The 23,123-nt window shown below is 34.3% G+C and overlaps 1 protein-coding gene across 4 annotated transcripts in view; it reads left to right on the top strand.

Annotated features, from left to right (window-relative positions):
* LOC138712556 (ankyrin-3-like) overlaps positions 1-23,123 on the top strand; it is a 226,464-nt gene that overhangs the window by 33,832 nt on the left and 169,509 nt on the right. The window contains exon 2 of one of the 4 annotated variants that reach the window (XR_011335736.1): positions 1,324-2,966. The exons of the other annotated variants lie outside the window; for them this stretch is intronic. The gene's annotated coding sequence lies outside the window, so the exon portion shown is untranslated. Of the gene's footprint in view, positions 1-1,323; positions 2,967-23,123 lie in introns of those variants that run through there. 4 annotated transcript variants of the gene reach the window in all.

Here is a 23,123-nt window from a genome sequence, read left to right as displayed (position 1 = left end):
TTCCTCATCATAATGCCACACAATTGGCAATGTATGCTGATGACACTGTCATCTTCAGCCGAAAAATAAACATACAGTATTATCTGCATATAGAGCTGTACAGAAACATCTTCAGTTAATAGATAAGTGGGCAAAAACCTGGAAGATTAAAATAAACAACATGAAATCAAACGCTATTATCTTTACTAAATGTCGACCAGTGCCACCACCACAGCTAATGCTCCATAAATTTAGAATAGCATATGTACAGAAAACTAAATATTTGGGCATTCTGCTTCACCCACGTCTAAATTGGAAAGATCATATATTAAGAAATAAGTATACAGCACTGAATCGCCTGAAACAACTTATACCACTTCTATTAAGTGTAAATTTATCCTTGAAATGCAAAATGACATTATACAAAGTGTACATACCGTTGCTTACGAGATTACACAAGCTGGCGCATAGCACGATCGAGAGTAGGTCTCTGTGAGTCATGACAATTTCTGCCGCTAGGTTCGCCTCCCTGCCCTATGAAATGATGAATAGTACCATTACAAAGCATTGTGCATCGTGAAAATAGTTCGATTAATTGTGCATTACTCATTGAGTACGAATATTACAAATATGCCAAACATATTACAGTGTTATTTGAAGTTTGTTCAGCTAAGTTATATTCGAAAATTGTCTGTGTTTTGCTATGTGAAGAACTCTGTACCAACAGGTCGTATCATTATAGGTTAAGGTAAATGTCAAAGTTCTCTCATATAACAAGCAATGCTATGTTAAAAGTGGCGAATTGCATTTTCCGACTCTCGAATGATGTGACCCGAAATGTAAAATAATTTCATGGATTGTTTCACTTACCAAGCATTACTGATATAGGCCTAATGAAAATGTGAACGACATGATGTAAACATTGAAGATAATGTTGTTACTGTTTTCCCTTTTTTTTTTTAGAAAATACCGACAAAAGTAATGAATTATCTTCATGCTGTACTTATTAGGTAATTAATGTGTATTTGTCTGTATTTTAGACCTGTGTATTGTTACGTAATTATCAGTGAATTAGGTTAGAGAACTTAACAAGGTTAGTATGAGATTAGGTAATGCACCTCAAACTGGTAACTAATAATGGCTGCTGCGAAATAGGCTGAGGTGGTTATCGTGTGAATCAAATTATATCTAGAATACCTAGTTTTATTATATACGGATACGTAAAGTTTTTTTTTTTTTTTTTTTTTTGCATGTGTTTGTAATTTTGTGAGGTTATGTCTAGCCTAATTTCTTTTTATTCTTGTATCATTACCAATACATTAATTTATTTTATATTAATTTCAGGTGTTACGGAGGTGTTACATCTATGGTGGCAACTCTACTTATGTTAGGATATGAAGTAACAGTATATATTCAACTTCATCATTTGCTAAAAATTAAAGAAAACTGTATGTCTTCGACTCATTCCATCGTCATTTATTCTTATGTATGTGAACCACGTTCATTCTAAAAGTGCTACATTAAATGAACACTATAGACAACGTGATGGAACAATTTACAAGTTACTGTTAAAGTGCTCAACATTTTCAAGTGGTGCTATACCCATTGTTTCAAAATGTACATACATATTTTTACATTTCTATAAGAGGTGTCATAAATTATTACAGCATATTTGTAAATTCTTCAAAATTAATTCTTCTAATTAATACCATAAAGTAATGAAATAATATAGCCTAGGCCTATATGTGATTTTATACTACCGGTATTGATGTTGATCTTGGTAAATTAATCCAATTTCACAGTGTTGTCTTTTGTATTGTGGTTCATAACAATTATAACAGTATGTACGTGGAAATGTTTTTAAAATAATAAATTCTAGCTCATGATTTTAAGTGGTCGTTTCAATGGGAGGTTATATTGGAAAGATGATCACAAATGGATAATTTACTGCAAGATACAAGAACTGAATATAAGTGAGTGTTCCGTTGAAAGTGAAAGTGAAAATTTCGTTTTACAAGAGCTAAGTAGGCGTGATATTTATTTTAGAAATTATTTGAAAGCTACAGAATATGAAGAATAGACCTGTAACCATAGAAATCAACTGCGAATGGTGAGTGGCCAGGTTTCATTAATAATTGAAAGGAAGTAAAAATTATTTTCTTCTTATCATCCTGTTTTCAATATTTAAATTTAAGCACCTTTCTCTTCCTTGTTATTTCGTGAGAGATTACTTCATACTATCACATAAGCTAAATTTTTTCTGTACAGATAATAAAAATTACATACATAAGTAGGCTACTTGAATACTGACGATACAAGCTTCATATACATACCTCATCAGGTATATTCAAGAAGACATCTAATGTACTGTAACCAGCACATGATTAAACTACTGATCAGATGTCCAACAGTTTCTTACTGCACTCTTCACTTCAAAAGTTTGGCACATAGTTAATGAAAATCTTGATCAGGAAATCATTCATAAAAAAGTTAAATGTACACGTTTAAAACTATCCTATAACATAGGGCATCCTCATTGTTACTTTTAAGTTTTAGGAATGTACGCTTATAACTGTATCACAATCTGAAATAATCATAATATTTATAACACGAGGGTCCTTGTAGATAGTGAGTTCCAGTGTTCTATATGTAATTAAGAAATGGCCCAGTTTATTGCACTTTCAGCACTTTTCTATTTAGGGGCTTCTGATTAAGTTTCCTAATCACTTCGTATTTACTGGAAATATCTTTGGCAATATTGTCCAGTAGTGGCTTCACAAGTTTTCCCAAAAGAAAGAGGGACATTTCCTCATCTTTACATGTGTCGCACTTCAGTTCTTGCGAAAATCTTGGCTTCAGAAAAGAATACTACAGCGTTTACTATTACTATGCTCAATAGATTAATCAGTAGGCCTATAGAAATGTTTTCACCACTGCAAGAAAAAATCGCGTAATAATTATACTTCTCAATTATTGTGACGTTCGTATTTTTTTTTTAAAGAGAGGGAAAAGTTACGCCTTCTTGCAAATGCTTAATTATGAATTCAAGGAAATTAAAGATAATGCAGTACCTTAATTAGTTGCAATATCTTATTTAATAACAATATTAATAATATTAGGTGAAAAGGGTAGGCTATAGTGCGTATATGTAAGATGTCAAGTTAATTTATTTCCGGAAATGTTTGGTGTATGAACTGAAGTACACAGCAGACAGTCCCTCAGTTTATACGTAATATGTTTTAATATCAAGAATGACAGCCTTTTATTGTAATATAATTGAGGAGTAGAAGTTTGCAAATTATGTCTATTGTCCATAAAATATTGTACGAAGCATTTAATAAGCAATGGTGAGTCCTTTAAATGTCCCAAATGTCAATGTCTTTTAAGTGTTCTGCTATGGACATATAGGGCAGAACAGCTCTCCGAGCGGCGGAATTGGCATTGCGAGGGAACCACTTCAGACTCGTTTTTCAAGCTCTATGCGCCAGCTTGTGTAATCTCGTAAGCAACGGTACATACGCAGCCAAATGACATACGCAGCTCCTGCGTGGGGGTTTGCTCCCCGAACTACTATGCATCACTTGCAAGTTGTTCAAAATAAGACATTACGAATTATCGGTGGATATGATTTTTACACAACTCAAGTTCAAATGCATGATGACCTTGAAATATCAACTATACCTGAATATATCAAAATACTTTCGAAAACCTTTTACCATACTGCCAAGGAAAATGAAAACAAATATATTTCAAATCTTGGAAATTATAATGCTGCAATGTACCACAAACACAGGACTCCAAAACATATTTTAATGTAAAATAGTACAGCAGTAACTTACATTTGAGTTGCTGTGCAAGATGAATTGACTATAATATTCTGGAAAAGAAGAATTGTCAAGGCTTACATGAAGCCGGAACAATAATAATACCACAAATGAAGAAGGTCGTCGTCGGAAAAATATACGTGTATACCCGGGTACTAGGAAAATACTAATGAACTGTGAGATAAAGTTCAAACTGTGAGGTAAAGTCTTCATCTCACTAGTGAAATAAAGTAATGTTGAATAAAAGCCTACTTTACAAACGCAAAAGTATTTAGTAAAGGCATGTTTTTCATTATGGTCATGGATAAAACACATTTTATTTAATATTAAAAATTATAGGCACCAAACATGAAAGCCTTTATAACACCTAATTCAATAACTGTATTTCGTATCTCTCCGTAGCGTAATGGTCAAGGAACTGGTCGCGGTGTAGATGGGCCCTGGTTCGAGCCTGGGGCAAGCTTATTTTTTTTTATCTTTTTAATGATTTATTTACATTATTTTAGATATGTTATTTTATTTTAACCCGAAATAAAGGGGCTTTTACCTCACAAATAATATATTCGTAATTCGCACTAGTCCAACTATTTAGTAGGGAAGACTGTTGCACCGTCAGCATAGTATATAGCTTTGAAAATTTTTTTTTTGTTTTTTTTTTTGGTTTTTTTTTTTTTGTTTGTTTGTTTGTTTTTTTTTTAATTTTTGCTGCTACCTAGAGAAAGTCGCTCAGTAGCTCTGGTCGTAATTTCGGTTTGATTTTTTCCAAAGTGTGAGTTCTGTGGACAAAACAATTTTTTTAGTACCAAAGAACACATTTCGTTCATCGATATATTATGTTTTTAACACAAAACCAAGAAATAAAATCTCAATTAGAGAAGCCTACTCTGGTTTATGACGGGAAATATATTTTAAATATGATTGTCAGTTTTTACAGCTATATTCACTCCTATATTCCATGTGTCCCAACTTACAAAAGGGTATATTCCAAGGTACATGAACCTGTTGTACCTTCGAACACATTACATATCCCTTCATTTTATTTTTTCCATCCTTAATAGATCTGTAAAACAAGAAAATACATACAGGAAGTTGTAAAGGAAACTTCAATAATTATTTGAAGCATTTTTCATTTAAAATATTCCATTTAAAAAAAAAATAGGTGAGAAGTGTTTCAAGGTACAACAGTCTTCCCTAGTATATGATTTTATTATTATTATTATTATTATTATTATTATTATTATTATTATTATTATTATTATTATTATTATATTCATTATCGTCATTCTATATTATTCTGTCGTAAAATATTTTTGTAATAGCGGTAGGCCTATTTTATTTGTCTCAAAGTTACCATAAAATTCAATTTTTATCATAATCAGCTAACTGACTGACGTGTGTATTTGAGTACTCATTATGGCCGGCAGAGCGTGATAATTGTCACGAACGTCACAGCTTCTGAACGTTCGGTAAAAATTCAAGGTACAGATGAACGCAACGTAAGGTGACGCAAACGAACGTCGATCGTAATCCCGGCCTTAGTATTGTAAAGGCTTTACCCTTATAATTTACACCATTGTGGAGTTCAAATAAACGAGATGTGCTTATTCGTGAAATGCGGTCGGAACGTGGTGCCAACCACACCACCTCTTTTGGTGCCGAAGTCATGAAGTCCAGCATTGATGTCCCATAAGCGCCTTGATGGCGTGTAAGGGGAACCCTTTACATTCACTTTTTATTTCATTTTTGAATACATACTTTTATGCATATTTCTCCGACTTGTAGTGCTCATGCAATAAACTAGCTAAAAGATTCATGGCCGGTTTCACCAACCTTCTTTAAATCAGCACAAACGACTTGTCAGCAAATAGATCGTTTAATTTTAACGAGACCTTTAAACGTTGAGTGTTTCATCAAGCATCGTTTCTTTAAAATTAGTATGCGTTTACTAACGTGGGGATTTTGTACTTCTATCTTGCATGTTTTATTTCTCATACGACCATGGCTTCGAAATCACATATTTCATTGGTTACATATGATCATGGCTGACTTTGTTTGGCATGAGGAAATAATCATAGGCAAACGGGTAAGAGGCAGTAATTTTAAGAACATCTAAAAGTTCTTAGTTCTTGATATTCTTCCTAAATACAGTATGTTGTCATAACGTAATCGTTTGTGGAGTTTTTCCTAACATATTCACGTCATCCGCATAGACAAAAAGCTGATGTAGCGAGCTAGCTCTTTGGCTCCCGCTCCTTTTGAGGAGTCGTTCATTGAGAGTCGTTCAAAAGAGCGCAGCGGTACAGTGCCCTCCCTCTTTCTCAACCAGCTAGAGATGGGTCGGAGTCGTTCATTGATGCGAGCTAGCGTAAGTACTGTCACCAGTGGCATAAGGGTTGCAGGTTGTTTTTACTAACATTTCTTATACTTACTTACTTACTTACTGGCTTTTAAGGAACCCGGAGGTTCATTGCCGCTCTAATATAAGCCCGCCATTGGTCCCTATCCTGAGAAAGATTAATCCTGTCTCCACCATCATATCCCACCTCCCTCAAATCCATTTTAATATTATCTTCCCATCCACGTCTCGGCTTCCCCAAAGGTCTTTTTCCCTCCGGCTTCCCAACTAACATTCTATATGCATTTCTGGATTCGCCCATACGTGCTACATGCCCTGCCCATCTCAAATATCTGGAGTTAATGTTCCTAAATGACAGGTGAAGAATACAATACGTGCAGCTCTGCGTTGTGTAACTTTGTCCATTCTCCTGTAACTTCATCCCTCTTTGCCCCAAATATTTTCCTAAGAACCTTATTCTCAAACACCCTTAACCTATGTTCCGCTCTCAAATTGAGAGTCCAAGTTTCACAATTGTATAAAGAACAACCGGTAATATAACTGTTTTATAAATTCTAACTTTCAGATTTTCTGACAGCAGACTGGATGATAAAAGCTTCTCAATCGAATAATAACAGGCATTTCTCATATTTATTCTATGTTTAATTTCCTCCCGAGTATCATTTATATTTGTTATTGTTGCTCCCAGGTATTTGAATTTTTCCACCTCTTCAAAAGATAAATTTCCAATTTTTATATTTCCATTTCGTACAATATTCTCGTCACGAGACAATCATATACTTTGTCTTTTAGGGATTTACTTCCAAACCTATTTCTTAGAAATGCGCTTCCACCCTCTTGTATTAATTCTGCTGGAATTTGGTCGATACCTAGAGACATAATTTTTCAGATTTTCTATCGCAATTTCGAGTTCAGAAAGTATGGGTTGGGTATAAATACTACATACGGTTAGATAATTTAAATAGGTCTCATTTGGTAGAAAAATATGTAAATTAGGCTACGTATGAAAGGAAAATGCTGTATATGTAACAAAAAATTTGCAACACTTGCACAATTTTTATCTCTTCCGAATGTTGCGCGTAGCCTAATATTACTATATAAACGCGAATTGTGCAGTAGACGTGCGTTGGTGCGGTCCACTGTTCGTATTTAGAGTTGCCGGCGCTACTTGCAAATACGTAGGTATGTGATGTAGACAGTGGCTGTTAGTCGAATCTGCTGTGTCGGATTTAGCATATAAGTCCGATTTGGTCAACAGATCAAATTACACAGGGATTCGCTTTCCATTGGCGTTGGCGAATTATAACATCACAACCCAAGTGGGACCCGACGTCTTGTCAGCTCTTGACAATTCGTACAGCCTTTCCCCAAGTTCCGTCCCTCCCTCTTTGTCCTTTGTCACCAACCTTTTCCAGACCTCACACCTAGCAATATTCCCAATATATGTGTATCCTACATAATTGGAAAAGGGAAATTTTGTAGATTATGGGAAAAAAAAACAACAAAAGAACAAAAAAATTTAAGAGTTTCACCATTCCGTATCCCCTTAAATGTTAAATGAGTGAAGAATTTTATTCTTGATGATTCATGACGTCAGCTGTATTGTTGATATGGCAATATTTGTAGTGGATTGGAAAAAAAAAAATTTTATAAAATTTTTCATATGTTGCTAAGTAAGATAATATAGGAACGTGTTTTCCATTTTATTTAACAACTAGCCGTACCCGTGCGCTCCGCTGCACCCGTTAGAAATAAATATAAAGTAATTACATAATTAAAATAGGACATTTGATCCAGGGAAAATTCGTGTTTGATAGAAGGATAAATCGTTTAATATGTTACTTAATTTAAATTGCATCCAAATAATTAAAATGCGATCATTTTGATCCAGAGACCACTCATTTGGTGCAATGACAATTCCTTAAACATATTTCTTAATTATTATTACCAATTATTTTTGGAAAAGCGAAAATTAACAGAAACATTTTGGTTACAGATTTATTATTATGTTTATATTATATTATATTATAGTATATTATATTATATAAATTATATTATATTATATTATATTATATTATATTATATTATATTATATTATATTATATTATATTATATATTATATTATATTATTATTATGAAAAAGTGTGTTGATAACGGATGTACTCGAATTAGAAAGTTTTTAATTTGTTGTGGGAGCTCTTGAATCTCAGGAGGAACAACTTTTACAACAGCGCAACATAATCTGCTTGGCTCATTACCCAATTTTTTTCCATTGCATTTATTGTTTATGTATTTTATGTGTTTTAACACGATTCATTTGAGCATAGTTAAAATTTGAATTATGAAATAATGGATTGCTAAGCTAACGTACTATTACTGGATACTAAATCAAAACACTCTCGTTGTTCGTTAATTCTCTGAGATAAAAATTAATATGTTCATAAACATTATTATAAGAAAAACAGGAAATGAATACACAGAATAACCTATCAAGTTTTCTGTGCATAAGAAGCTATTTTAATCTTACCTGTCCTCAATTCACTCACAAGTTACTGTAATAAAATTATAGCATTATGTCCGTCTAGAAAAACTACACTTTCCAATTGTGAAATAATTAATTATACAAATCGGTTAATTTAGCTACCGATATTACCATACAAACACAGAAACATTGTCTGTAGGCTATGTTTCATAGCTTTCGATTGTTATGTCCAAGGCCCCTTATAGACGAAGTCATTTGTTTTTTATTTCAATACACCGCCTTAGATGGCAGTTATTTTAATTTTCAAACTCATTTATCTCGTTAAATATCAGTCCTACCAAAATTTTTCAGAGAATAAAACTTATCAGAAATCATTTTTAAAGAAACTTTTGTTATGTAACATATTTCACAAAAATCAATAATAAGCGAGATATTTCGATTTATTTAATTCAGGCCCCCTTATAACCCCCCCTTTAAATAACGTATTTTGAATGCCATATAGCCTATAATCTAAGTTACAACGAACTTAATTTATATTCCAATTTTTATCGAAATCGGTTCAGCCATTATCGCGTGAAAAGGTAACAAACGTACAGACAGACAGACAGACAGACATATAAACAAAAATTTCAAAAAAGCGATTTTCGGTTTCAGGGTGGTTAATTATATATGTTAGGACCAATTATTTTTAGAAAATCGAAAATTACCAGAAAAATTTCGGCTACAGATTTATTATTAGTATAGATAAATGCAAACTTTTGCAGTACAAAAAAAGAGTGTTACCATAGGTACTGCATTATTATTGATGTTTACGAATAGAATGAATGCATGGAATAAAAAGATTTCAGAAATACAGTATTTAAATTAATTTCTACTAATTGCGCGTTGCATTTCTTTCTCTTAATACCTATGTAAAATAAAATATATATGTGAATAACTTAAATCAAAGAATTTATAACCAAATGTCATGGTAACTAATACATATATATTTTGGTAAATTACTATTTCATTTTCGTTTCTTCATTGTGTAAACTACCATATAACGTATATATAGTCGGAGGCACCGATTTTGGCAGATGACCTCGATGACATTTCCAGTAGGCGAGCCAATATTGTTTGTGTAAGCTGCGAGAATGAGATGCGATAACATTCTGAGTCGTTCATATTTTCAAATAACAGCAGCTCATATCAATTATCCTTATTATGAAACACACCACGGTACAGTCCTACTCAAAGAATACCTTTAATAAATGTAAATGACTTCCGTTCGTAATGATTTTACAATACCTCTCCTACATTTTCTAAATTAAATTAATTCTTAATTAAAAGGAAAAAGCATTGCATTGCGCATATATATAATATATAATCCTACCCTTACCAGATCAATATACAAGATTTGTCCAGTAATAATCTAGGGATCGTCTACTGGTGGTGCGACAATTCAAGTTAATAAAATTACGATTCTTCTTAGTAATCAAAATATAATTTGGTTAATTGGGTAAAATTGCATGCTGCGGAAGATAGATTTATATAAGAGCATAATAAATAGGATTGTAATGGATATTACAAGGGCAATAATTTCTTCACACGCACATTGTGAATAGAACAGAGAAGAAAGCATTTTAAAATATTCGAAATCGTACAAAATATCGGAGAAACCAATTTTTCCTGCACAAATTGCACTAATTGAAAAATATAATTACCATTCACAATAAATACTGTATTTTATGGATTCTAAAAAGTTGTTTATTAATCTAGAGGTATTGGCTGATGACTATATTAAATTCCAGCACAACATTCATTCAGAATATGTAGAAATTACACTTTGGATTTTACTAAATGTGTGGGCCTACTATCGAAAGGTGTTACATACCCCCTTAAATACTGTACATGTGTTACCTGTGCGATATCCGATGTTTAATTTTTTAAAATATAATTCATGGTACTGAAACTGCCATATTGAATTCGCACAAATTGTATTATTCGTAATTTTCGTCTCGAAAACTCCTAAGATATCTAATTTAATTTTTCACCCGTTTCTGTCCCACTCCACCACTTTAGGGACAAAGTCGGACTAAATAATACCTTATTCGTATTCTGTGATCGCAAAGATCCCCAGATATCGACTTTCATCGAGATCGGATGACATGAGATTTCTCACTCCCTTCTGCCTTTTCATCAGTACCTTAGGATATGGTATTTAAAAAAATCTAAGAATGTTTAACCAATATTGTAGAGAGTAACCTTCAATTTAAATTTTACGTCTCTAGTTAAATATAGTTTAGTGAATTTTTAAAATCGTCGACTTCTTTCTCTCTCCTCTCTGCTCGGAAGTAAAAAAAAAAAAAAAAAAAAAAAAAAAAAAAAAAAAAAAAAAAAAAAAACTGAAGTTATTTCAAGGGAGTAGCCTACATGAAATTGAATTTTTTTACTTTCCTTATACATTTTAGAAACAATTCTGAGAGATGAGGTGAATAGTCTAACCCAATTTTATGAGTGAATCTTTGTGTGCTGGGCAGGAGCCGACCGAAACAACTTGTGGCAGGCTGGCGGGTTTTTTTTATTGTTGAGGCACGCTGGGTGAGGCTAAGGTGCGCGCGCAGCAATCACTGCGACCTCATTAACTCCCGCGCAGCTGTCGCGGTTTGTCAGCTGGGACGCTCTGTACATGGGGTCAAACTTGGACAAATAACTATCAGAAGAGACGTTCCATTTCTTCTCTGTAAATTTCTTAGCTTAAATTTTTTTGTGCCGTGTTTGACCCTGTAGTTTCAGTATATGCTTGAACACCGTTATAAACCCATGCTCGAAGATGGATTAGACCGAGAGATTTATTTGATCGTAGAGTCGATAATGTATGCACACTTGTGATTATTATTAGTATTATTATTATTATTATTATTATTATTATTACTATTATCATTCGTCAGGGACATCATTGAAACAACTACGGATCAACCGTTTGGTCTAAATCCATAAAAAAAAGTGTTATGATTATGATTATTATCATCATTACGTCATCGTCTTCCTTTCATGGAATTTAGACCAACTAGCCTTTTCCACTCTCATGCCATCTCTTCTTTGGTCTGCCCAACCGTTCCGCTCCTGCAAGCTAGTAATTCTTTTATTAGTTTTGGTTCCTAGCCTAAAATTCGGCATTCTTCAGTATTTACTTGCTCTAAACTTTCATTATCGATTACCAGGGGCGGCTTTCGAAGAGAGGCTGCGGAGTTGCAGCACCCCCAGACATTTGTGACTCTTGTCTCGTTTTATGTTGTGAAATACATTTATTATACAGTCTCTATTTAGCGGCTCGAATTTTTTTTAAATTTCGTTCTCATTGACATACACGCAATCGTTGGTGAAATCACTTCCTCCCCTGGTGCTGCGAGAGCGAAGCTAGAGACAAGAACTATGGGTGAAGCCACTTCCTCCCCAGGAGCTGCCAGTCTCGTCTCGGATGCTTTGCGCGTTAGTTTTACCCCTCCTCCCTGCTGCCCCTCGCCATGAATCCAGAGTCACCAGGCGCTGCAAAATTTGCAGCAGCTTATCAGTAGCGCGCAGTTTTAAATACATTTTCTTTAATGTTGCGAGTATAACAAGTGCAACAATGATTAATTCTGTACAATATTTACAGTCTATTCAGTTCAGTACCTTAACAATTCAGGAGTAATGTGAAATGAAGTGCCCATCAGTTGAATCTCATAATGGAAAGAGCCGCTAAACAAAATACAAAGGCTCGCATATTTTTTGCTGATTTATCCAGTATCCCTGCTTTCTTCTCTTGATCTCCACCCAGTCTGTATTCGATTAATGTGTTTCAAAGGCAATTCCATCAGCTGGGACAACAAGATGGAGTTTTAAAATAAGAAGAGTAAATGTTGTTCATGAGAAGAAGGAGCCATTGCTAGAATGTTTTCAAACCATAATGGAATCTGAAACATCTAACAACATCACAATATAAGGCAAGCGCCCTGGTGCGTGCTCCTGAAGATCCTGAATTCAATTTCTGGCTCAGTTTTTTTTTTTTTTTCATTTATTGATGTATGATGTAGATATATTATACAACCAACTACAACATCGCCAGTTAGATATTTCTAAGACCCAAATCTGCATATAAAAAATTAAATTATGGTTTATTTAACGACACTCGCAACTGCAGAGGTTATATCAGCGTCGCCTGTGTACCGGAATTTTGTCTCGCAGGATTCTTTTAAATGCCAGTAAATCTATTGACATGATCCTTTCTCATTTAAACACACTTAAATGCCATCGACCTGGGCCGGGATCGAACCCCCAACCGACTATGCTACCGAGGCCGACTCTGTATATCAAGCTTTGTTAATGCCATACAGACAATACGGAACAGTGCACAGTTGAGCAGCGAGATCTGTGAAAATGAAAACCCTAAAAAGCGTCGTAAGGTCGAAGGGATTCAGACAAGGGTTGCGGCAGCCAAGGAAGTGTGTGACCTCATTATCACACAAGCTAACACCCGATTCCAGTTCATAGATCATCTGGTATTATCTTCTCTTCTGTGTCAAGAAAAATTTATATGCTACAAAGCTCATTTCCTGCAAATGACCTAAAGGTATGTGTGAAGCTTTTTCTGATGTTCGATAAAGACGAACAAAATTCGTAACTCACCATGTTGTATCAGAGACAAGAATTCAGAAATATCAGTGACGCAGTCAAGCTCTTGCAGTTTCTTCTATCTGAGAACTTGCAGGCCTCATTTTCAGAAGTTGTGAAACTACTACGCATAGCTATCACCATAACAATGACAATTTCCGAACAAGAACGTTGCTTTTCGTGTTTAAAAAGAGTGAAATCCTATCTTAGAAATAAGATGAGAGAAGAGAGACTGACCGCATTAGCTATGTTTTCCATTGTAAAGACTATGTTAAACGACAATCGGATTTTAATAAGAAGATGATCCAAAAGTTTGCAACCTACAAGACAAGGCTCATGGAACTAATCTTTCAATAAGATAAGTTGCATGGTTTATTTTTTATGCAGCCCCCCTGAATTCAATACCCACGAGCCGCCACTGTCGATTACTATTTTTGTTCAAACCGTATCTTCTCTTCAATGCCATGACGTTGGACTCAGGATATAACATGTTGAATAAGAGGTACTTATTTCTAGTGTATTCTTTCCAATCAATGTCTCTTACACACATTCGTCTTTAATAATAATTCATATGTACTCAACTGCATTTACTAGTACAATTAATTTTATACTCGGGTCCTTTACATGGATTCACATATTAATCACTCACATCTACTCCTACAATAATGAATCTTACACTCAAATGTTTTCGCACCTATCACTCTCATCTGTTTTATCAAACACTCCTACAATAATAAATACTAACACTCAGTGTTATTATACCAATCACTCACACCTATTCCCCACCACTCCTTCAATAATGAATTCTAGAATCAGTGCCTTTATATCAGTCACTAACAGGTAGAGATGAGCGTAAACGATATTGTCAAGTATCTGTGACAACTGTGACTGTGACAATTAAATATATGTGACTTTTATCGGTGATTTTGTCACACCGATATTTTATATCGATACGTAGCATGAATTACACCGATATTTTGTCACAACGATAAAAGTTAGCAGGAAATATTGAAGAACAGTGAAATATGAATACGATTTCTCTATACACACCACTCATCAGTGATTTATATGGGAAAATCCAACAAAGAAATTATGTACATGTACCATTAACAAATAAATACTTAGGCTACCTAACTGAACAGTAACATGTCAAAAGTTAACCTCATGTACCAAGAGGTTATATTATAGATGCTGAACCAGTTGATCATTTTTAAATGTAGTTGGGTATGGAGAAATTGATGTTATATGATTATCCTAATCGTTTTAAAAATTGATCCTTTTTACTGTATATAATATAATGGATAAATTATTTTAAGTCGTGCATTAACATTATAATATTGAGTCAGAATAAAAATTAATGAAACATAAGTATTCGGGAAAACACTGGAAAATAATTACAAAACAAAACAGTTGTTCAGACAGGATTTTACACAAGATTAAGTACTGGTAACCAATGGTGTTATTATTTAAATCGTGTAATAACTACATCATTTATAATAAGATGGAGAAACTACCGCCAGATTTGTATCATGCGCACGCGCAAACCTACGACGTAGAGGAGAAAATATCAGTCACAGAGTACTGAATACGGAGCAGATTTCGATAGCGATATTTTGTCACAGATATTTCGCGTCATCAGTCACAGATTTATCTGTGACAGAAAAATACCTGTGACAAAATATCGGTTTGTGAAATATCGGCCATCTCTACTAACAGGTGCTACACTTCGTCACAATTACACACAAACACATACTCTCCGTCACTATCACTATAAAAATCCTGATACTGTGTTTTCCCGCCAACCTTTCAACTTTAAACGAACCACACACACCTACTTACCACCACTCCTACAGCAATGAATCCTACACTCAGTGTTTTTTTTTATCAGCCACTGCAAAATTAATCACTCCTCCATTCAGTGTTTTTGTACCTCCCATAGGGAAATTCCTCCTACGATAATCAATCTTAGATTTAGTGATTTTGCATTTACAACCATTGACGTCATAATTAATCCTAAACTCAGTGTTTTTGTTTCAATCATTCACAGGTAATCTCCAACAATAATAATCCACTGCTTTGTGTTTTTGTACCAATCACTTACAGCTATTTCCTTCCACCCCTACTAATTATTGACAAATACCCTCCATAACTATTACAATAATGAATACTACAGGGACATCATTTTATTTTTACTAACATTTTTAATATTAACCTGGCTATACCTTTCTATTAACGATTGAAACCGGAAACACCGTTTGCTACCCCTTCCACGACTGGAGTTCGATGATACTGGCGTAAAATACAAATCACTTTACTAGGTATAGGAGGGCAGAAAAGTAGTTCACCCACTTACGTAAACTAGGAAATATCGCAATTTTGAGTTTGATAATTTTCATTAGGTTTTTGTTTAATCAAAATGCAGTACTGTATTAACACTTAGGGCCGAATTCATAGCCAACACTTATCGTAAGGAAACACTTAAGGACTTGCTTATAATAATTTCCAATTCATAAATCCCACTGAAGTAAACACTTATTCAAATAAGGTAGCTTGTCAGTTTACTCAAGTGTTTCCTCATATGCATTGTAATCAGCTGATTCGGTTTACAGTAGATGATGATTATGATTTAATTTAATTTATTGAGTTCTGTAATTAAAATGAAAATGAGTTTCGGCAAGCAAAAGATATATCAGAAATATGGAAAACCCTTTAAAGATGTATAATGATCAACAATTTAAGAGGAGATACCATTCGACAAGAACACTGTTGTGAATATTCTGGTGTCTCTCATTAAAATTCACAATACAACTATGAGGCTTACTGATTTCGCCACTGCTGGAAGTACTGGTTGCTTTGAGATTTTATGATACAGCAGCATTTAGCTAGATTTAAGTGGCATTTTTTTTTTCGAAAAGTATTGACGTCCCAACAAAGTGTTATTTGCATTTTTGTTTGTATTCTACCAAAGAATAAGCTGTTAAAATTTGTGTAATTATATCATTTCCACTTTGTTTACCATGAACATAACTGAAAAATAAATTAAAACGATTTACTTACAGGAATATTTCCGGAGTTTGCATTAAACTCAACTGCAATTTTGTTCCATGTCAATTTCTTCTTTTTGAGAGAACAATTATTATTATCAATTTTTTTTACTTCGACGATATCTCCATATTTCATAACTAGTTATCTTAGCTCACTTCCTTCTTTTCTGTAAAATGATTTCTTGACATCTTGTATAATTTTTAGCTCTATAATATTTACTTGTGTATTTGTGTATGACAATAATGCCGACTTAACAATTTGAAGGCGCTGGAAAACAATTGAATGTAGGAAAGCGCTCACGTCTAGCCATGTTGCCATATTTCTTTCGATGTCAAGGGAATGCTCAGGGCATATGAATGAGTAGCGTCTCTGCAATACGATCTGAAATAAGTGCTAAGGAAATGGTCATTACTTAAGTGTTTCCTCATTTTATAAGTGACGACTATGAATTCGGCCCTCAGTGTTTTTACTCACGAATTGAGCTATCCATTCGGACGTATTAATTATGCAGTGTATATTCGTAATATGAATATTTAAACACATTTTTGAAAATGGTGGCCGTTCGTTTCGATACAGGCTTCAGTTCCAATGTGCATATTATCGCACTATAGACTATTGTACCTAATTCCAATTACCAGTTTCGTCCTACGTACGAGTAACTCATGTTGAAATAGTTCTGTACCTACTCTATAAAAGAGTACCTTACGTACTGTAAATTCAATCTTCACTTCTGCCCGATCCGAAAAGATAAAATTACTCAGACATGCTATCTACTGTCCGTTCAAGTGATTTTGTCGCAGGGTCGTGGAAAGAGGGGGATCACGTGACAGTTAATTACTTAACGAGGCCCTTTTATTTAAGTTATTTTAAACACTTGTATAATATTACGTAGACGTCCAATTCCTAACAGAATTTAATGTTTTCAGAAAAGAGCTAAGATAGCCCAGCTACTAGATTTAACAGACGGGCGAACAGAAGCAAGTGGGGGAAACCGGGATGCGACGTAGGCAAACGGACGACAGTACCTGCACGAAAATATTATTCAATATTGAAAGCTCTTTCGTCACTGGAAAACGCGAACATATTTCTGAAACGTACTATACTCAGTAACTCAGTACTGCTTACGCGCCCTCGGCTCTGTGTCGTGAACGGTTGGAAGTTTACTAGTAGAAGTGGTGGGAGTGAAGTACATTCCAAAGCTCAGGTACAATAAAAATTGAAGTTAAAATAAAATGATGTCCCTGTATATTGAATTATTTTGTACTTGTCACTCACTCTCCGTCACTCTAATAATTACTAATTTTATATTTAGTGTTTCTGTGTCCATCTGTCATCACTGCTACTGTCCAGCACTCCTGTATTAATTAATCGTGTACGTAGTGTTTTTTATCAATCACTCCCACTTGTCTACCACTGCTAGAATTTATTATAAATCTTACACTCGCTAGCTACACTTCAAACCTACTACTAGGATATAATTAATCTTATACTTAGTGTTCGTGTATCGATCACTCACACTCCCTCTCCACTTCTCCAACACTAATAAATCCTTCACTCAATGTTTTTTTATCAGTCGCTCATAACTAATCTCCAGCACTGCTGCAGTAATGGATCCTACAGTCAATATTTTTGTACCAAACGCTAACAACTACTCTCCGACACTCCTAAGTAATTAATCTTATACTTAGTCCTTTAGTATAAATTGCACCTACGTATTCTTCACAGTGATTAATCCTACGCTCATTGTTTTTGTAGTAATCACTCACTTCTACACTCCGCCACTTATTAATCTTATACTTAATTAACATCTACTCCTATAATAATACATTTTACACTCAGAGCTTTGCGCTGTTCACTCATACCTACTCCCTACCATTCTTCGAAATCACTCCATTTTTAATACTCCAACAATGACATTCCCAACTTTCCTTCCAGTAGAGTCCGAAGTTTCGTCTAAAATAACTCATATTTTTTTTTCATTTTCACAAATTGAACGAATCAGTTCCACGGTTTCTTTGTAACACTTCGGGAGATACTTTTTTCTCAAAGTTGACTCTTCAGGAGTGTCAATACTTGAATATTTGGTGAGAAATTTTCGTAACACGGGATAATTTACTATATAAACGAGTATGTCGACTGACACAAACGCCCTGCATAAATTTGCACAGTAAACTGAAAACTTAGAAGGTCCTTTAGAATAACTTGAAACTGGACTACTAAAATTAGAGCTTGTTTCTTCGTCATGTTCGAAACTGCAGCGATGTGTTTGTTGCCAACTGTGTGTCGTGTGACCTGAGATCCTATTCAGACTTGTTACAGGTCACGTCCATCTGAACAATTCTTTAACATATTGCTGCAAACGGTAACTTGTCTTTGTCTTTACTTTGGGCATTGTTGTAATACACTAAGAAAAATGTAACCGTGAAATCCACCAACTCACAGCACCAGAAATGAACAACTGAGTGATCTGGTCTCGACTCAAGTACCAATATATAATGTTTTGAAAGAACAGAATACTTCTGAAATGTTTGTGGGAAGACTGATAAGGGCCCTGCAATTGCGAAACAACATGCAGACCCTAGAGACATGTTTATGATTGGAAACGAAAACAGAAGCAGCTGATGTTTATGAAATCAACGTTACAACTTACAAGGCACTTCTAAATGACACATCAATGTATATGTGTGTTAGTCACAGTAGAATTTGTTAGTGGTGACAGCTCTTATGGCTTGTGGTGAGAGAGCAGACTGGAGTTCCACGGTCCACAGACAGGCAATTGCCAGCTCTCCAACTGCGCTGAACAGTTGGGTGATGATTAATCTGAAATGGGGCTTTTGTCGAAAATTATTTGATGAAAACTTAATTTTTATGCGTTTTGTGTGAATATTTGTAAATATGTATTTACATAAAAAAATCAAAATATGTGTTTTATCTGAAATAAAATTTAAAATATATTCTCAGGTGACAATTTCTATTACGAGTACAACGCAAATAAAATATTTATTTACCTAAGAATCTTAACCCTAGTCATGACTGCGTCAGAATGTGTTTTTTTAAGAAAGAGCTGTTGGATTGGAGGAATGTAGTTGTGCAAATATGACGAGAATACGAATGGTGTAAAGAAACAAGGAGTAGAAGAGAGAAAGAGAAACCGAGGGGTGAAGGTTAGAGCAACTTGCATTTGTTAGATTTGTTTCGTTTCCAGTGCCAATGATGGTAACTTACTTCGTTATTTCGAAACTGCGCCAAATATGTACTCGTATACGTTCTTCGTATTCCACAGTTCCAAAGTTTCATCCTATTTTCAAATCACTATATTTATTATATCACTACTTGAAAGCGTAAAGATGTAAATGAAAATAAATATTCGTTACATGTATACACGCATACATCCATACATAATTCTAATAATATATTCCTTCATTTTTACTTTAAGTAATATAGCGTCCTAACGTTCACGTAAAAATACTACAAGATCATATTCTATAGTCTATTCAAATTGCGAGGGAGAGTCAGAAAGTAGCCTTAATAATTGTTTTATTAATTGAATATGTATAATAAGACTACAAACACTTCATCACTTTTCAATATGTTCCTTAAAAGCCATTTATAAGTAAGTAGATACTACTGATATTTCAATGATACATGTAACCCTATTTTATCCAAAATATACTGTACATGTTAGGGGTACAGAATTCATAGCAATTTATATGACACAAATTTCAGGTAAATATTTGATAACGATGATTATTGTTATTGTAATTATTATTATTATTATTATTATTATTATTATTATTATCATTCTGCTACGAACTGTCATGCGGGGTAGACGTGTTTGCTCGTAGCTGCGCTGGTAACAGTGTTTATAGTTGCGTCAATCGGCCTACATATTGTTATACGGTGAAAATCAGTATGCCGGCAAGCAAGGATACCTGCCCGGCTTGTAGTGCTGCGTTCTTCGGAAGGCAGAAATTCTTGAAGTGTGCGGGGCCTTGTGGCTTTAGATATCATCTTGACTGCATCAATTTGGGAGATGCAGAGTATGACTTATACATGGAGAGAGGCAACTCATCCTATAATTGCGAGCGTTGTATTAGTGCTTCGAAGACGTCGCGTGGTGATGAAACTCCTGTGGGTTCTAAAAAACTAGTTTCTCCTGTGAAAAAAGTTATTTCGCCTACAAGAGAACTCAAGCTGCCTTCTCTGCCTTCTGTGGATTCTCTATCTGTGCAGGTAGAGACTGTAAGGTTAAATAGTGTGACCATATTGGATACGCTTAGTGACATATTGGACTATGTTAAAAGTCTACATAATGAAATGTTAGAAATTAAGAATGAGAATGCGGCACTGAAAATTCAGATGGCCGAAATTTTGGACAAAAGAATTTGCTCTACAAATTCGGATCAATCAAATCCGAAAGTAGTTCAGCAGGTTAATGCTAGTTGCATCAGAAAATCATACAGTCAGGTGTTGTCTCAATCAGCACCTGCGTCATCAAAACAAAGTAATCCAGGTGCTGCGAAGTCAGCGTCTGCTTCAAATGTTGTGACTACGCAACTTACGGCTAATGAGGTCGGATCCCCTTCACCTCCTATTGACGGTGAGGGATTTCAAGTTGTTGCAAAAAAGCGCAAAGTTCGTAAAGTCACTCAGGGTGTGTTAACATCTAGTGCGCTGGAAACAGTTCCAGTTAGAGCTAAAATGAAATCTCTTTTTGTATCTAGATTCAGTCCGAAAGTTAATGGTAAAAGTATTGAGGATTCTCTAAAGAACCAACTTACGCTAAGTTCTCTGGTAGTAACCAAATTAAAGACAAAATATGAAACTTATTCCTCTTTCCATATCTCGGTTGAGGAAAACGATTTCCACTTAATTAACAACACTGGTGTCTGGCCAGTCGGGTGTCTTATCGAACCTTTCTATGGTAAATTGAAACCGGAGCAACAATATGCTTCTACTGCTAGAGAACCTGAGGGATCCAACGGGAATGCCTCTTAGTTTTACCATTGATATACAATGTATAGTTCGAGCAATCATCTTGAAATATATTATCAAAACGTCAGAGGATTAAACACTAAAATTGATGAATTTTTCGGAAATGTTGTTAGTAATGCTGACACTATTATCTGTTTGACAGAAACATGGCTTCAAGAGCTTGTTGAGTATAATAATTTATTCCCTAATTATTATACCATTTTTCGTGGTGATAGAAAATTTGAGGATATCAATAAAACCCGTGGTGGTGGTGTCTTAATAGCTGTCAACAATCAAATACCTGTAGTATACCGGAGACATGACTTAGAATTCATTAGCGAATGTGTATGGATTCAGATTCCTATGGAAGACGGATTCAATTTGTTAATTGGTAATCATTACTTTCCACCTGATACTGATCCAAAGTTTCTAAAATCTTATCTAAATTTTCTTGAAAATCATCTCGATACACACAATAATAGAGTAGTTTTTCTCGGCGATTTTAATACTCCTGGTATGAATGGTCATCTGGTTGTTGTGCTAATAACATCCATTACTACTCCAAAATTAAGGCTCAAGAGTTATTTTCATCTTCTTGCTTTCTTGGATTGAAACAAGTAAATTCAACAGTTAATAACAAAAACTTACTTGATCTTATATTTACAAATTTAACCGAGACTGAGGTCAATCTGGCCACTCACTCGCTAGTCTTGCAGGATGACTATCATCCTCCCTTAACAATAACTCTTGAAGTCACACTAAATTTTTCTCCCCAGAATCAACAAAATTCTTTCCCAAATTATTCTCAAGGTGATTACTTGAATTTATATTGGAGTCTATATAATTACGATTGGTCCTGTGTTTACCAAGCTGTCGATGTTAACGATGCAGCTAACTCACTATGTTCAGTAGTTAATAGTGTCATATCCCAGGCAGTTCCTGTCACTCGAGTCAAAAGGTCTAGTTATCCACAATGGTTTTCTAACACCTTACATAAACTTATTAGAAAGAAAGACCATGCACATAAAAATATAAGAAATTCAAAACTGAATTTTATTATCAAGCATTTTGCTACTATAGAAAACTTGTGAAATCTAAAATTAAATCGGATAAATTATCATGGCTTCAAAATATTAATGAAAATCTGAAAACGGAACCAAAAAAGTTTCGGAAATATGTTGAATCATTTCGGAAGACAGATAATTATCCCTCTGAATTAATTCTTAACGATAAACACATCACAGATCAATTAGACATTGTCAATGCTTTTGCTGATCACTTCAAATCTGTTCAGACTAAACACAGCCATACATATGAAAACATTATTACGAATATAACAGACTCATTACCTATACCTAAAGTAACACATGATGACGTGTGTAAAGCAATTAAAAAACTGAAACCAACAAAAACAACTGGCACTGACGGTATTCCAAATTTTATAATTAAAGGATGCTCTAATATATTTATTCCTCTTTTAGCCCACATATTTAATATTAGTTTGAAAAATGGTGAATTTCCCTCACTATGGAAACAAGCTGCAATTATTCCTATATTTAAAAACGGAAAAAGAAATGATGTCAGAAACTACAGACCTATCTCGAACCTAAATAACTTTTCAAAAATTTTTGAAACCATTATTCACAGACATATATCGTTTTATGTGAAAAACAAGTTCAATTCTTCACAGCATGGATTTACTAAAACTAAATCCACTGTCACTAACCTGGTCACATATCTAAATCAAATTGTACCAATAATTGAAACGCAGGGACAAACTGATTCAATATATTTTGATTTCAGCAAAGCTTTTGATGTAGTTCCGCACTAT

This window comes from Periplaneta americana, chromosome 13 (genome assembly GCF_040183065.1).
Source record: "Periplaneta americana isolate PAMFEO1 chromosome 13, P.americana_PAMFEO1_priV1, whole genome shotgun sequence".
NCBI lineage: Eukaryota > Metazoa > Arthropoda > Insecta > Blattodea > Blattidae > Periplaneta > Periplaneta americana.
The sequence above is the reverse complement of the archived record's forward strand: the minus strand, read 5'-3'. Positions and strand labels throughout refer to the sequence as shown.